The sequence below is a fragment of the Poecilia reticulata genome, linkage group LG17 (assembly GCF_000633615.1).
Source record: "Poecilia reticulata strain Guanapo linkage group LG17, Guppy_female_1.0+MT, whole genome shotgun sequence".
Taxonomy (NCBI): domain Eukaryota; kingdom Metazoa; phylum Chordata; class Actinopteri; order Cyprinodontiformes; family Poeciliidae; genus Poecilia; species Poecilia reticulata.
In genome coordinates, this window is record NC_024347.1 from 18,083,802 (window position 1) to 18,094,752 (window position 10,951).

Below are 10,951 nucleotides of genomic sequence, written 5' to 3' on the forward strand. Positions count from 1 at the left end.
TAAACTCTTTTCAATAGGCCCTTTGTCTAACAACATGCAACTCTTTCATGACCTTGGTAAAGCGTCTCAACAACAGGAAATGCAACATGGTGGGTAGCTACATGCATGCCCATCACAATTTAACTCATTATGCATGAGCATTATACTGACACCACTGTCATTGAGCATATATATCCATCTACGCGACCGGAGACATTCATAAAAGTGAAGTTTCCAAGTACGTATGTCTGCTGATGAAATGGGTGTTTCCAAATTAAGKCGTTTCTCATGGACCACTCCTGCCTGTATGAACAAAATCCAGTTCAACGTGATTGGACAGGCATGTCATCATAGGAGTTTCTCAAGATCTACACCTGATTGGACGAAATTAACATCTATCGTTTGACTTTTTTGCCATTAAATTTTGTCTAGTCCTCAAGCTCTGATGTTGCAGAAAAAGGTCCCGGTCATATACACTGCAGAAGGTCCCGGTATGGCTGCAGAGATTTTGCTTTCAACACAGCGAAACATTGACGCCCTTGCGTTCTCCTTCAGCTGGAGCCCTTTTAGTGCAAAACTGCAGTCCTGTGGTGCAAAACCATAGAGCTGCATAGACTGTGACGCTTGTTATGAGAAGAGCTTGCTATGCTTCGTCTGTTTCCAGCCTTTTGTTCGCACAGCACCGTCCACTCAAATCTTTCGGACCTTTTGAAAAACTAAAACAGCTTTGTGCATCTATAGCCATGCAATATCCCATTTCAAATCCTGCAAATCATTTGGTGCTCCACCTCTTTCATGAGCTGAGAAGGGTAATTCAAGCAATGATATTAATGCAGTTTGTAGAAAATGACATGTTTTGGCCCCGTTTACAATAATATTTAGAAATTTGATGGGTATTCAAATACTGCATACTATCAAATTACACAGTTATTTGAAAAACTAAAGTAGTCTTCATTTGACCTTTAAAGTCCATGATGAATTCTCTTCTCAAAGTGCATCATTACATCTCTAGGTGCACTATAATAGTGTGCCTTTAATTTTATTATTGGTATGCTATAATTACATTTTTAAGACAAGCCCACATTTTGAAATTTCTTATTGATAAAATATCAATGATAGGTCCTCATTAAAAAAATAAGACGTATATTAGTAAGGTGTGAAAACAAAATATCCAAGGATGTGATCACTTCAGACAAAGGTTCAGTAAAGTTTCTGTATTTTATTTTTTTTTCAAGAATTAAAGAAGCGAAGGTCAATTTACTATTTTTTTAAATTTTTTTATGGGAGGTTATCGTCACACAAAGTTGCTTCAGTCAGCAGAAGAAGCTGCAGAGAGAAAAACAGCAAGAGGAGATAAATATGGAACATTATTGTAATGGCACAATAATGTCATTTAACTTTCCATGGGGTCACAATGTCAAAACCAATTTGCATGCAAAATGAAATCAGCGAATGCAGCGCCAGGAACAGCAATATAACAATAAACCACATACTGTTTCTTCCGCACGACTGCCTCTTTGTAAGATATGAATACAAACATTCATACTTACTGGTTTTAACTCCAGAAAAAGCAAATAGGTTGAAACGTAATATCTACAGACTGAACCTAAAAGCACTTTTAAATAACTAATACGGATATATCGTGCCATACAGTTTCATTTGTATACTTAACAGGTTGTTCTTGTACAATGTGCAAACATAATTCTGCTGTTGAGTCTGAGATATAAGACAGACTAACAGATGTTCTCAACAATGCCCATGGCAGCTTTGATTTTTAACAAAATGTAACAGTGTTTCCCTTCAATTCAAGGGAAACAAAGGAATCCATCTGACACAGAAACAGCTCATGTTCTGCCAGCTTAGTGAACGAAGGAAACCAGCGTGGCAGAGGCAACGACCTTCACAACAATTCCCCACTTCTATTTTTAACAGATATTTAAACAGTTATTTTCACCGCAGCAACGAGACAGGGCTCCTTTGAAGTTTCTCAGCTGGGAGATAAACATTGTATCAACAAGATTACCTGCATAACCTTGTTTTTCTTTTTCTGGTGGTTTGACAGCTGCTGCTTAAATTATATGATTTGAGTTGCTTTTTCCTAAGCTACTTTAAAAAAAAACATGTAGTAATTATCCCAGAAAATAAATCTTTATTTTTCCCATGTACTGAAGTGAGCTGAATTGAACTAATTGTTTTACTTTAAAAGTCATAATCATCTACATCTGAAAAATAGTTGACTCTTCCTCATGCAACATGATTTCATTGGACAAGAGCCATGGGAGACATGTCAGGCTTAGAGGGGGGCAACACACAAACTTTTACTTGGAAAAGAAGATTGTTGAGGGATAAGAAGGTACTCCATCTTTCGATTCTATATAGTTTTTACATGATAGAATAAAACCATTCTGCCTATAAACCTGAGAAGGGGGCATACGGGCAATATCAAACAATATTAAAGGTTATTTTGAAGCTGAAAACACTGAAGATAGATTCCAATCTTTTTAGGAGCAGAGGTCCCACTAAATTATCCTCTAATTAAGGTCAGACTAAAACTGCAAAAGATCCTAGAGATATATTTTAGACTCCTTAGGTCTCTGCATATTAAGCATTAATAAAAAATGTCAAGTGTAATTCAAAAACAGCAACAAAAATGCACACCCCCAATGTACCCAATGACCATGCTAATTAACGGAAGCAGTAAAAGCTAACAGCAATGTGTATCTCCATGCTATTTAACAATGAAGAGTATGTTCACAAATACAGGTTCCTACATGTGGGAAAGTGTTGCTGTGTTCAGGGAATCCCCCAGTGTATTACAAGCATGACGGGTCACCTGGCTTTATTTGCCCCCATCACCGCCCTCCCATGCATCGCTTGTTTATTTATTTTAAATGGGGCTTTTTTAAAATACACCGGTAACATTGATAGCAAAGCAGGTACATAGTTGATGCATTGGACTGGGCGCAAGGTCAGGAGCACACACCGTAATCGTACTGTCCAAGGTCCTGCGCATTGGCCCTGCATGCCGGGACGTCGTCGGGTCATGCACCTGAAAAGTTTTGCACCTCGTCACAGATGGTGCGCGCCACCTTTCACTCAAGCTGGACAATTTAGAAGGTGTTCTTCCAGAGCAGGTTCACCTGCACCAGTATTTATATGAACTTTTTAACCACCTTTCCCCGTGGATTGGAACTGCACATAAATTGTCCCTGTAAACTGTCATGATAACTAAAATTAGCCTTTTTGCTTCTGTTGAAAGGGAAAAGATTAAAAAGTATGATTCTTCAAACTAGAATGAAAAGGAGAAATGAAGAAAAATATCAGCAGCTCCATAAATAATACCAACAGATAGATAGTATTTGCTGAACTCTCTGTTTCTCAAATATTGACCAAAGTTGCACTTGTATTGACACTAGAATAGAGATTATCTAATGAGTCCTGATGTCATCACTGAGGTATGGCTGAAGTTTAATCAGTTTAAATGTAGGACTCAAATTAATATTAGGGTTAAGAAGCTAGGGAAATATGTTTTTGTAAATTATATCACGTTGAATGCAAGCTTTTTCATTTATTTGGTAGTTTTGATCTGAAAAGGTTTTGTTAATATGGTCATCAGGAGTATTACAGAAGTATTTAATTAGTCAAGATTAAAATCATGGGTTTATACTGAATGATAGGCATACACTTTCTCCAACTCAGTTTTTCCCCACCTTAAAAAGTGTTAAGTATTGAACAGGCCATCGTATTTCTCACTAAAATATTTCTGAAGGATCCTTTGACATAAAAAATCACATGAGATGTTGGCAACAGTCCAAGTAATTCACACGCAGAAATCATAGCAAATGATTTCTTTACGTTTTATCCCAGTTTTATGTTTTATCATTGAAATGATACAGGAATACAAATGAATTGAAAGTCAAAAACGGATTAAATGCCTCTGGAGGCATTCCTTCTCCCTCGGTGTAAAGTGTTATCAGCCGGTTCTATCCAAACGGACGGCCTTTAAAATGTTTCTCATTACCAGCGTATGAGGTTGCTGTGATAAGTAAATGGAAAGAGCTCCATCTCAAAACCTTTACTGACTATTTGATAAATCAACAAGGGGCACTGGTTGCATACATTTCTGAATCTTTCAACAAGTGCCATTGGACCCATAATACAGAAATGAAAAGATTATAATTCCATAATGAACCAACAATGAGTTTCTGCTCCTTGCAAGATTTCCGACACAAAGCGAGTCAAAAATCAAAACTGAGCAGTCGAGGAAAATAGTTCCATTRCCATTTTTTGTTTCCTACCAAGTGTTAGATACATTTCAGTAAGTGCATGTGTGATTAATTTCCTCCTTGTTGTATAGTAACATAATGCCTCTACCATTTTTTCTCTCTTTTTTAATTTATGGAATAATTTAAAGGATTCTGTATCGTGAAACTCTTACTAAATGTCCTCTGAAAAGTGCGCACTAGATAAAAGGGATAACACTGTGGTAGGGTGGAGGGAATGAAGCTAAAAGGAACTGCAGTCAGCTTTTATTAGAGGAAAAGATCCCCCACCAGACTGCAACTCCTGCCTCCTTATGATGACAGCCACCACACTTAGTCTTACACAGCAAGTCCTACTAATATCTGCATGCTCATGACAGAGTGTTATGTCGTTTCGTTTTGTGGTCTAATGATTTAATGCTCATCTTCCTCAGGCACCCATTTCCCAAGTTTATCCCAAAGTTTACTTCCAAATGAGCCATCGATTGGATGAAAGTCTGCTTCCAAACTTTGGTATATATTAATTTCTGCTTGAACTTAAGATGACATTTACAGAAATAGCAGTGTCAATATCTGATTGAGATGTTTATGTTTCTTCTGATAAAGTTGCACTTTATATCTTGTGCAACAATTTGATCATTTTAGGGAAAGATTATAAAACTATGTATTCAGATCTGTAACTCTGGCTTAATTACAAAACTTAAATAACGAGCTGCCGTAAAGTGACAATTTTTAACATATGCTAATGCAGTGCATGTGTTTGTGTTTGTCGTCATATGCATGTGCCAATGCAAATTGCAAACCTCAGTCTGTGTCTAATTGAAGCACTCCCTCATTGCACCCCTGCCGTTTTATCCTTGAAGTCCACAACCTTGATGGCAGCAAGAAAAAAAATCTTCTCCCATGCAGTTTTCTCACATTGCTGCGAGTTGTTTTTGAAGTTTCATTTTAGTCAAATTGGCAACTCCTCACAAGTGATTCCTGCGCGCACACCCGTTCCGTTCCTTATTCAGTGAAGTGAGGATAAGAAAGTAAATTACACAAATGGAGAAACCAATTAAGAGTTGGATAAACTGGAGTGATTGAGGATGGAGGGTGAATTTATCAGCCAGTCTGAGGTCACACAGGATTGAGTTGCTCGAGACATCTATATGAGGAGCAGTGAACCGTGCCAAGCATGACTGGAGTGCTGATGGCAAATAATAAACAGGTGCCTTAGAGGGATAAGATGAAATCATTGAACACTGCGGAACTTTGATCTGATGCTGAACATCGACTACAGCTGTAAGACAAACTCTGCTGTGTAAATTCACAGATCACATCGTGTTTACATATTATGTTCGCAGCGGTAAACTGTGAAAATGCACCAAATAAAGTTTTTAAAATAAATTAAATGTTGCCTCACGGGAGCTCGAAACAACACATTTCCGTAGATATGCCTTCCGATATCGAAATCTAAATATTGTACTCAAACACTTAATTCTGCAGTCTAGATTTATTGCACATTTTTACACAAGCAGCACAGAAATTCCTCTTGAGACGTTTTAACATCCTTTAGAAACACTGTTTATATATATATAAACCTTATTTTTGCTGCAGGGGCTTGTTGTTCCATTTTTCTCTTTGGATTCAGATCAGGTAACTAAATCATCGTAGTTTTTGCTCTTTTTCTACTTGGGGCATTTTGGCAGTGTGCTTTGGGCCCTCAACATCCTGGATTAGTCGTCCTCTGCCAAGCTTGAGAAGGCAGAGTCATCTTGTCAGTCAGTAATTTATTTACTCGCATACATAGTGCCATTTGTAAAAATAATGGTCCAAACCCGTTTCGCTCGGATGCTTTCCTACAACACTCATCTGTATATTCTGTGCTTCAGTGTCAGAACTACATGCACTTAACAGATCGTGAAAAAGCATTTGTATTCGCAAGACAGATTTTTTTTTTTTCCTTTTCCACTTTATTTCATTACAGCTGTGCACCTCAGTGTATTTTATTGGGATTTTATGTTGGACAGTAGTGCATGAAAGCAACTGGTTAAAGAACTTGCAGTTGTTTTATGAGAGCAAACATGGACGAAGGCATCCATGTGAGATGAGACCAAGCTGAACTTTTGCTATAGGTGCAAAATGATACATGGGGAAAAATGGACGCTGCATGGTGGCAGCTGGTGGTGGCAGCATTATACTGTGAAGATGACTTTCCTCAGCTGGGTTGGTTAGACTGGTTAGAATTGATGGGGAGATTATTAGAGCGAAAATATATGGCAGCTCTGGATGCCAAAACTGAAACCGTTAGAGGCTGGAAAGGGCCACGAGCTGATTGGAGGTTCAACAGAACAATAACCCTGGCAGAGCATATCCATGTCTTGGAATGGCCTAGTCAAAGTCCAAATTTAAATCTAATTGAGAATTTCTGTCTGATTTTCTAATTAATCGTCACAAAAACTCTGCAGCTATGCTGCTTCTTCTCTTAAGAAGGGTGGCTTTAGTTGTTTTTAATTATTAAAACAATTGATAATCTGTCACAAATAATTAATGAGGTTCACCAATAGTTTATTTGACAAACCACATTAAAATACTTCATCACCTCACCTCTAATTGTCTTTAAAATTTATTGGTAAAAAAAAAAAAAAAAATCAATAAGAATTTCTCTTGTCCATTACAAGCCCTAAAAAATTTTATATGCCCCCCAAAGCTAAACTATACTTCAAATTCAGTATTTAATTTCCATTTGGGATCAACAAAGTAAATTTAAACTGAATAGAATTAAAATAGTCAATGTTAACTTACAATTTTTCTTTTTTTTGTTCCTGCAGCTGAGAAATTTGATCTTGCATTAATCGCGCATTATTGGTTCTGAAATACTGGCATCACATTCAGTAATGGTGAGAAACAGATGAGGTGAAGCGAATCATGAGACCTTAAACCATTTTTATCCCTTAAGAATCTCCACAGATCAATATCAGGCAGGGTGCAGTATGAATCCCAATAAACTTTTTTCACAATTAGCCATTCACACAGGGTTCACATTGAAAAACGGAGGGTTAGTCAAAACTCACAGTGGCTAGACCTGAGTGCATTATTCCAAAAAATATGACACTTGGATAAAAAAATAATTATTGTTGGAATATTTTGTGCCGAGCTTTAATGTAGTTATGTTAGATTATTCTATGCATCATGCAAAAGCATGGACAGACTGAACATTTGTCTGATTTATTTAAGCTCTCAGTAGGAAGAGTTGAGTCAGTGAATAGATACAGTGTGCTGCTCCCTAATGGCTGAAATTCTGCCAAGTGAAACCAATGACTGCCTTTGAAAAGCATTTTTTTTTTTCTGGCAAGCGAAAAGTATGTTTTCCTTACAACAAAGAAACTGTCTCAAAAGGGCACCAATGTGCGTGACAGTCTGTGTACACTAACATTTAGCAGTGATCATACTGATGTCAAGGGTTTTCTCTACAACTAAAAAGAGTTGAGGGGAAATACTTTTTACTGTTCTGCACGGTAATTAAAGTCTCTATGACAAACTGTAGTTTAAAGCTAATTGTTCGAAAATAAAATATTGTTAAAGCTGAAGTGTGCAGTACAATGAGACTTGATTTGATTTTGTATCATTTCATTCATGTTAAATTTACTAATAAATTAAGATTTTATTTGTGCTTATAATTTATAATTTAAGCATGGGATATATTATTGTAGCATTTAATCCACCATATGTTGCATACAGACAAGAGAGCTATAATTTATTATGATAGGAGTGTATGATGTGACCAGAGAAATCTAATGAACAGATGGAGAAAAACAAAAAAAATAAAAAATCAGCTAATTGAAAAAAATGGGAGGAATGATGTGTTAAAGGCCAGATGAACAAAATGCAGAATAATTGTGAGCATAAGAGAGTAGCATAAAGAGTAAAAAATAACTTAGAGCAAGAAGATAAAAACTAAAATAAAATCTACAAGTAAAAGCTGCTATGGCCAAGTTTCACACCAGAATGTCTAATGCTTTGTGACATGCATACATTTTGATGGGATTTTACTTTCAGGTGGGGATTTGTCCAAGATATCTTTTTGTATGCAAAATTTATTATTTGTTTTTGTGTTGTGCAAGTCTTTTTTTTATGATTAAGCTTTTCCTCAAATATGTATTTTTTTTTTTATGACTTCAGCCCTAATCACACAGACGGATAAGCAAATGCACACAATTAAATAAAATGTTATTAAATGAAAACTAAATGAAATGTAAAATAAAATACAGTATAATAAAGTGCAGAAAATAAACATCTGACCTAAATGATACAGAGAACGTAAAAAATACATCAATTTGTTCAGTAAAGCTGTTTGGAAGCATCTCTCTTGTAGGTGAAAGTGACTGAAACAAAACAACAAAAAAAAGAAAAAAAAAACAGCTCACTATACTCAAGAGCAAAGGGAAGACCTCTCAGAGTTGAATTGACATGGCAAAGAATAGACTTTGGAAAAATAATGGAATTCCATTTTTAACTGAATAAAGTAAAAGGTTTATCCTTCAAAGCTCCTCCTACAAAATGTATAAATTCAGAGATCTGGCAGAGCTGCTTAAAGAAATTGCCAAAAATGAACTGAAATTTCTCTCTCCAGAATCAAGAGATATATCTTTATTTAACAGATGAGATGTTTTGTTTGAAGTCAAAACCACAGATCTTATGAGCAATTCATCAGAGTAAGGCATTATATTCTCATCAGCACCTGTTATTTACTCTGAGGCTGGGCCATGTGGTGAGGCAGTGAATTAGTATGCAGCTAGTWTCTTTACAGGCTGCCATAATGATGTCTGTGATGAAGATAGTGAGTCAGTCACATCTGCATCAGGTAGAAGTCTCATTTCTTTCTTTAAAGCTCCAATATACCATATGCAACATACATTAGAAAAAGCACCATGATTTGYGACAAGAGTGGGAAGAAATAGTGGGCAACATAAACATTCCTTTCACCTTCATGCTACTGAGTTTTATGGTTTCCATCTTCACTTTAGCTTTAGGAAAACCATTGACTGTTTTCAGACTCACTGATGGTGACAGATACAATAAGCTTGTCCCGCTATATCTTCACTTCCTACTTATCTTGGAGTGAAAATTGGAAATAAACACACCGGTGTTGAGGTGTCTAGTGCATTGAATGCTCTCTCTGCCCATTTGCTCCTGTTTACTGAATTCATTGACACTGCAGTCATTTGTTCTGTGCAGCTGCAGAAAAGTTCAGTGAATGTTTGAGTGAGCAWGTAAACCTGATTTATATTTCCAGCCATGAATGGCTGAATACATGAGGCTGGTATTCCTATTGATTCAACAATGCACTGCCTTAAACCAATCTGGTTCCWGCAACAGGAAGAGTTTCAAGATGGAATCTCTGTGACGTCATGGTGACCCTATGACCCAAGATGAAAAAAATCATCGTCTTTGCAGCATTGCTGCATCAGGAGCTTTTGATCCGCGTCCAGGAGCTTTTGATCCAAAATAAAGATGACTGAATTATATATATTATATTTAGATCTGAGAGGGCGACTTGTGTTTGTGTAAGTTTTTTAAATATGTATATTAATATCTTTGTCTTTAACATACATGCTTCCATGTCATGTCATTTTGCTGCAGTTGCATCTGGATGTCCCCACCGTGGAACAATTAAGTATATGTCTATTCCATAAGTGTGTTGCAACAACTCAGCAGAATCTAGTTCCTTGTAACTAAGGAATATATTTATAGAAATAAACACAAGGTACAATACCAACAGGTTGGTTCAACCTGTTGTTGGCGTAATAACCCTCAGTATATAACTCTCGAAGAGCCCAATTATTGCGCCATTGTGTTGCTAAATGTTTTATGTCATATCACTGTGATTTAAGATACAGTTCTGAAATCAAAGCCATTTCTATATATAGTTGCTATTGTTTCAGATCTCGCTTGTTAAACTCCCTTAGATATTTATGTGACAGTAAAGGTCTCTTTTTTCCCACTGTACAACCAAAGTAAAATGGCTGGTTAGAGTTATAAGACATAAAGTTGCCATCTAGGGACGCACACATTTTTACAGTCTATTAATCTATGAATAATTAAAGCCTCTCCGTTGTCCCAGAGGAGATTACAGCACTTTGTCTTTCAGGGCAGTAACTTGTTTAGCAATGCCCACATAGAGCATGCTGCAGTTTCTGCTGTCTGAAGCTTGTGAGCCCAAAACACTGAACACCTGCACTAAATTTACAAACTGCAGAAACAAAATAGGTCAAGAAAGAGTCTGCAATGTGCTTCATATCTGCGTTTAATTAGGCATAATAAATGTGTTCAGCATTCCCTTCTCTTGCCGATCTCGGTGACAGGAACCAAGTTATCMGTTTCACTTCCTCACGCAGACGAGACTTTCATTCACGTTTACACAGGAAAGTATTGAAATCTTTTGCGATCATTTCTGTCACAATCAGGATGAGAGATGACTGAGGATACGCAGATCCTTTCCAGTTTTCTGAGCAGTGAAAAGATGTCCAAACAACAGCTGTTATTGCAGCTTTGCTTGCTTTGAGATTTGAAATGCGTCTCTCCCAGCACCAGCAACAGTAAACAAGCGCGTCTGCATGCAGATGACAAAAACAAATAGTTTACAATCTCATCAAAGGCCAAGCAAACTATGACGGATTTAGAGCCAAGATACTGCCAGTATAAAGACTGTTACTGATAAAAAAAAA